Below are 6997 nucleotides of genomic sequence, written 5' to 3'. Positions count from 1 at the left end.
ATTCAGTAACAAGCGAACCTCAGGAAATAACTGTGGTCACCGACAGAGAGCGCGCCCGTCGGTCTGCGCGCACAGACAGTGGGCGGTGAGTGGACCCTGCGACTGGAGGAGAAGCGGACAGTAATGTGAAGGGAGCGTTGTCCGTTGGTAGCAGCGTCACAGGCCTAGTTTAAGGTGCATGGATTTGGAATACTTCCCTCAAAATGATGGACACTGGAACTGGCGATCGACATCCTTCTGTAAACGAACGCTACGTTAACGTTGTGGGCCTTGAAAACACTTTAAAGCAATGGGTATCGACGTTGCGTCACACCAGTCGGAAGTGTTTATGTCCGAGAATATAACTCAATTGTACTACGGAAATTTTTCATTAGAAATGTAACACATTCGCCAAAGAATTGGTGCTCTCAATCTAGTAATAATGAAACTGAGAGTAAGAAGAGCTTCTCCGAACTTCCGATCTTTCTTACTAATACACCTCCATATCTTAAACCGAGGCAGAAACAATACTAGGACTGTTGGGAACGTGACTCGTCAAAACGAGGGGGTAGATATGAGAAAGTTAAAGAATTTTAAGTTTTTCCTCACTTTAAGGATAAAGGCAGAAAGTATATGTACGGGGTGTTCAATAAGCAATACAACACACACACATTTTATTTAGAATTCCAGTATACTAAATTATTCCCAACATTTTTGGCTACAAAACCCTATTTTTCAACATAATATCCGTTCAATACTACGGCCTCAGGCCATCTTATAGGGAGGGTCCGTATGTCCACAAGTTGTCAGTCTATTGGTCGATTTTGAAGTCAACGTCTCGCTGCATCAGCAACCTCCCCATCACTCACGTACTGCTCCTCGTGGAGTGCACCCTTTACTGGTCCAAACAGATGACGTCGGTAAGTGCGAGATCCGGACTGTAGAGTGGATGAGGAAGAAGAGTCCAATGAGGTTTTTTGACCTTCTCCCGGATGCGATTTGTATGAGGCCCTGCATTGACATGGAGAAGGACAAGTTCGTTTGCAGTTTTGTGGCGACGAACTCGCTGAAGTCGTTTCCCGAATTTCAGTAGATTAGCACAATGCACGTCAGAGTTGATGGTTGCACCATCAGAGAGGACATCAAACAGAAAAACCGCTTCAGAGTCTCAGAAGACTATCGCCATGACTTTCGACTGAGGATGTGAGCCTGGACTTTCTCTTCGGAGGAGAGGTGATATGGCACCACTCCACGAATTGCCGTTTTGTTTCTGATTAGAAGGCCAATGGCCTTGCCGCAGTGGTAACACCGGTTCCCGTCAGATCACCGACGTTAAGCACTGTCGGGCTGGGCTAGCACTTAGATGGGTGACCATCCAGTCTGCCGAGCGCTGTTTGCAAGCAGGGTGCACTCAGCCCTTATGAGGCAAACTGAGGAGCTACTTGATTGAGAAGTAGCTGTTTCGGTCTCGGAAATTGTCATACGGCCGGGAGAGCGGTGTGCTGACCACATGCCCCTCAATATCTGCATCCAGTGACACCAGTGGGCTGAGAATGACACGGCGGCCGGTCGGTCCCGTAGGGCCTTCAAGGCCTGTTCGAGAGGAGTTTAGTTTTTTTCTGATTAGAAGTGATGAATAATGTTTCATAACCTGCGACGATACACGACGAAAAATAGTCCTGATCAACCTCATAAGGTGCAAGCAATTCCGCACTCTCGTTCCTCCTCACGATCTTCTGTTAGGCGCCGAGGAACCCAGCAGACACAAACCGTTGAGTACTCCAACGGCTGGACGAGCGTGTCAGCGCTACCAACAGAGCCATCCAGGCGAGCAGCGAGGTGTTCGACACCTCGAATGAGGGTGTCCGCACGTTCCTACATTGTAGAGATCACATCCGTGTGCGGCTGTCCAGCACATGGAGATCACACAGCTTTGCGTGACCTTGTTACGATGATGACAGACGCCTAGTCCAACGACTCACCATCATTTTGTTCACTGCCAGGTCTCCGTAGACATTATGCAGGTACCTGTGAGATCTGTGATGCCCCGGTTTTCAGCCAAAAGAAACTCAATGAAAGCTCTGCTTGTAACTCACCTCCGTCACGCACGCCATTTTGAAGGCTACTTATAGCGCCGCCACCGATTGGAACTTGATAAAGTATAGAGGCTGAAGTGGTAATATTCGACGATGTCCCGCAACAGATTCCGCTCTTCATAAACCGATTCTGGTCGAGGAAAAACATGTGTTGGATTACTTATTGAATGTCCCTCGTATAAGAAATTTGTCATTGGGCACAAGCCCGTTAATAACGAACGTCCTTACTGAACGTTCTGCAGTACGGTAAAAGTAAATGATTTCGTTTCAAGCTCATCTGTTTAAAGATTATTTCAACTTGTTTTTTTTTTTTTTTAAATGGATAACTCATTTTATTAGATTTTTAACTCTGAAAAAGTTTTTGTGTTTGTGGAAGTTGCTAGTTTAACGTGACTGCATTTGTGTACGCATAACTTGAAATGAGTCCGCAGGTCGTGGTCTCGCGGTAGCGTTTTCGCTTCCCGAGCACGGGGTCCTGGGTTCGATTCCCGGCGGGGTCAGGGATTTTCACCTGCCTCGAGATGACTGGGTGTTGCTGTGCCGTCTTCATCATCATCATTCATCCCCATTACGGTCGGAGGAAGGCAATGGCAAACCACCTCCACTAGGACCTTGCCTAGTACGGCGGTGCGGGTCCGCTACGCTCTGTAACGGAGGATGGGACTTCTTCACCATCATCATCAACTTGAAATGAGCTTGAGGAGTTTCTCAGGTAGCATAATGGCCAGATGTGTACTTTGTAAGGTATCAAACTGCATTCATTAAAAGTTAACGAGTAGTAACACTGATGTCGTAGAGCACGGTGTATCTGCTCAGCAATGCTGTATTTCTGTTGGGATGTTGAGTGTCGAATAAAGAGTTTAAAAGAATTTTTTTTTTTGTTGAGAACCAGTAGTCATCCAATACGTTCCACTTCCCAAAATCCGTGCATCTTCCATCCACAGTTTCAGTCATTTTGAAATTATAATTGTGTTATATTTCGGGGGTTGTGTTGTCATTATTCAAAACTTACAGACGGTATAGAAGTCTTGATTAGCCACAGTTTCGTCCCAACAATTGTAAGACATCTCGACGCCGTTGCTGTTAAATTGTAGAGATTTTTCGGCCACGAAATTATTTTTTAAAGTGTAGCTGCGTGCTCGGAGTAGGCAACGTGTGCCCCCACAGCGTGAGCTCGGCGACAGCTGGGAGGCACGGCGGTGCTCTCGTTATTCCGAGAGCTGCCGCAGGGGGCTGTAAGGGTTCGCCAGGGAGACCGCATGTTGAATGCGCGAGGAGAGGAGAGGAGTGGAGAGCGGCGCCCTGCCAGGGAGATGTTGGGGCTGCCGCTGCTTGCAAGCTGGTGTCGGCGCGGGGCGCCAGCCCTCTCTCCCCACACGTCACACGTCACCACACACAAACGCTCTGGCGCTGACAGCGCGCCGCACGTCATAGCTAACGATTCGGAACGAGCCATTGATAAAAGATCGATCTTTGCACAGTCGCGATTGTCATTCTACGACATGTTTTTTTAAAAAATGTCTTCAGTCTTTTCGTTGGTGCTAGGTCTTGGTATTGTAGTGATAAAGCGCTCAGCTGGAAACCCAAAAGTGACGGAATCGAAACCCGGTCGCCCAAAGAAATCTTTTATATATGTGTGGTATCTGTCCTATCGGATATGTTCGACAGAACAGACACCACGCCTACAGACAGAACAATGGTAAAACTGACAAACTGCAGTAATGGATTCCTGATTGGAAATGGAGGAAGAAGGCTTCTATGAACATGTGTCCGGAAATGGACTGTGAGCGTGCGACGACAACAAATCGTCCAGGAACACAGTACAGGGGTGTATCGCATACACGTCACAATAGATGTTCAACGCGATCTCCATGGCACTGAAGATGATAGGGATAGCAGTCACGCAGGTACACATAATCGTACTCTCGCTTGCACCAGCTTGGCGGGCCACTTGCCTAGAGCTTGTACTAAGGTTTGTCACAATATCCTATAGATCCCGGTCCTCCAAATAAAGTACACGCACAGTCCACTATCTCCTTGCACGTTCGTCTGTCTGAAAGCACTCACGATCTTACAAACGCCCAAAAAGGGCTTGAAAAATTGTGTGGCGTGGTTGATGTCTGTGAGGGTGCTTGTTTTGTTATAGCCGTGGTGCCGTTTCCATCTGCTTGTCCATACACAAACACCATCTCAGCTTGTTCCCGACGTGAATACCAGCTTACAGTACGCTTCGTCAGTGACATCTTGCAGCACACAAGCAACACACGGCACTCGGTCAGATGAATTGTCATTGGTCAGCGCCCTTCGAGCTGTGACTATAAACGTATGCTGTTGTCACAATGTCATTACTGCAGTGTTATTTCCTACCAGTAGCATATACTCTGGTCATCATAAGAATAAACCTGCTGTAAACATTACGCGATCTATTCTTCCGCGTTTGATTGAATCTCTTTGAACTTCGTTTCACGTGGAGCAGAAGCCGGGCTATGTACAGTACAGTGGAGTACGATCATAAGCATACGTTTTTTGCTGTGTTATACGCACGTAGACTCGGCGATAGTGCGGGCACCATCTTTAAGGGGCTCCGGAACGCCCTATACTTGCAATGTTAAAATAACGCTTATAAATTACATCTTTCCTCACAAAGTATTTGAGGTAGGAAGATGAACTTCTTACAGATTATTTATTGGAATATGGGCTACAACTTAACACAGGGATTTTACAAAATTTTAGTTCAGTTATTAAAGATGATTTGTTTTTTCAATTGTAATGAAAATTCACAACATTTTTTTGCAATTTTTTATTTATATATTCAAAAATATACAGTTTTTTGGAAAAAGGCTGTGTTAAATTATGCAGAAGGTACAGTGTAACATTTACTGAAAGTTTGAAACAAATATGTTTGGAAGATCCTTAGAAAACATGTAATTAGTATGAGAAAATAAAAGTTTTGGGAATCGAGCGACAAATATTGGATTAACTTTGTAGTGCATTCCAGGTCCATAGGATGGATTATCTTCATCCTCTGCAAACTCCTCCTCCAGCTTCCTCTTGTTCCTCCTCCTGTTTACTCTTGCTTGTATTTCTAGACTCTTTACAGCCCTGTCTGCAGCCCGAAGGCGTTCCTTGTCCAAAACAAGCATCGCTCGTTGTTGTGTTCGTAGATTTTGCTACCATTTTCTTCAGTTGCAGTTACTGCAACACTGTTCCAAAAGGTGGTCATGTATGAACACTTATCACATTTCAGTTGTAATTCACTAGCAAGTCCTACGTGCTTTATTATGGAGAGTTCCAGACCAACTTCACTACAATGAATACATCTTACACAGTTTGAAAAAATTCCTTTGAGAACCGACATATCAAATATTTCATTCACATCCGATTCGCCCATAAAACATTCATAGTTTTCACTCATTGAACCAAGCTTCTTCTGTGAAGTATTTTCTTTCCCACTTTGACTGCTATGGGCAGGTGTACTTGAGAGGTTAGGTTCACTCACTTGGTTATCGTCTTTATTGTTTACAGTAATAACACATACCTTTGGCTTTCCAACATTTCTCCTTTTCTTAAAAGCCTTCAGAGGATTTCTAATAACTTTACATTTACTCATTATTATACTTCAACAAAACAGAGACTCAAGAAACAGAATTAATTACGAATATTTTCGAGATAACGACAGAGTAAATAAACATTAAACAATCGACAATCACACCAGCGATATATATTGAACCATCACAGGTTAGCCACAACACATACTTTATCTCACATCACTAAAATGTACCTGATGAACACGGACGTTAATAATAACACCATTTGACAGCAGTTTAACAGCGCCACAGTGGGTCACGCCCATGTAGAACACATTTCAAAAAAAATTTAAAAATAGTTGTAGTCTTCGGAATTGAATAAATTATATATCTATTAAAAGGTAATAGTCTGCAGATTCAGAAAACGCAAAAAAGTAAAAATTGAACTTTTCATGATTTTGAGCCTTTCCGGAGCCCCTTAACTGCACATTATACTTGGACAGCACAGACCAGGCAGCTGGTCCAACTAACCTGCTGTGACGTGAGCAGTTGCAGTTCAGACGCAAAAAGAGACGAGCAAAGAAACAATATAGCTTCGAATGTCGTTTAATTTTTGAAGAAAATGAAATAATATTTGGCAAATCTACAGTACTATCGCACGCTTCATAGGTGACCATGATCTCGTTCTTACCTATCATAGTATTCTAATTACAAACAAGGGTCGCCGGCCGCGGTGGTCTAGCGGTTCTAAGCGCTCAGTCCGGAGCCGCGCGACTGCTACGGTCGCAGGTTCGAATCCTGCCTCGGGCATGGATGTGTGTGATGTCCTTAGGTTAGTTAGGTTTAAGTAGTTCTAAGTTCTAGGGGACTGATGCCCATAGATGTTAAGTCCCATAGCGCTCAGAGCGATTTGAACCATTTGAACAAACAAGGGTGATGAAAATTCCTAATGTAAACACAGGGTCATTTTTCTGAGCAAGCTGTGCGTGACGCAAAAGCAAGAATTTCACCGTACTATTGAGTGCTGAAGCTACTGAAGGTATTGATTACAGTCAGTCGTCTGGTAATCTTAAAGATGATTCCTTATCCGAATCCAAGAAATACTTTTCAGTTCTGGAACTGTCATCCGCTACGTTTCGATCAACAACAGAACCGACGAAGCCACCCAGGCGCCACATTTTCTCCGCGTCTTTTATGACGTGCCGTTCTATATCGCGCCTGCGTTCGGCAGCGACATGTGAAAAAGCTGCGTAGGTACGTTAGTTCCAGTACATCTGGCAGCTTAACGATCTTGTTATTTCTCGGACCAAATGCCTTAACTTGGCTCCAGATCAGTTCTGTTGGGTTCGTACTGTAATGGTACAGTGGCAAAAACAAAAATCAGCGTTTATATGG

The 6997-nt window shown here is 44.4% G+C and overlaps 1 pseudogene; it reads left to right on the top strand.

Annotated features, from left to right (window-relative positions):
- The first annotated feature begins 1260 nt into the window (after nt 1-1260).
- Nucleotides 1261-1378, top strand: LOC126485501 (5S ribosomal RNA; annotated as a pseudogene).
- The last annotated feature ends 5619 nt before the right edge of the window (nt 1379-6997 follow it).

The sequence above is a fragment of the Schistocerca serialis genome, chromosome 6 (assembly GCF_023864345.2).
Source record: "Schistocerca serialis cubense isolate TAMUIC-IGC-003099 chromosome 6, iqSchSeri2.2, whole genome shotgun sequence".
Lineage (NCBI taxonomy): Eukaryota > Metazoa > Arthropoda > Insecta > Orthoptera > Acrididae > Schistocerca > Schistocerca serialis.
Note: the sequence above shows the minus strand (reverse complement) of the source record. Positions and strands in the feature narration are given on the sequence as shown.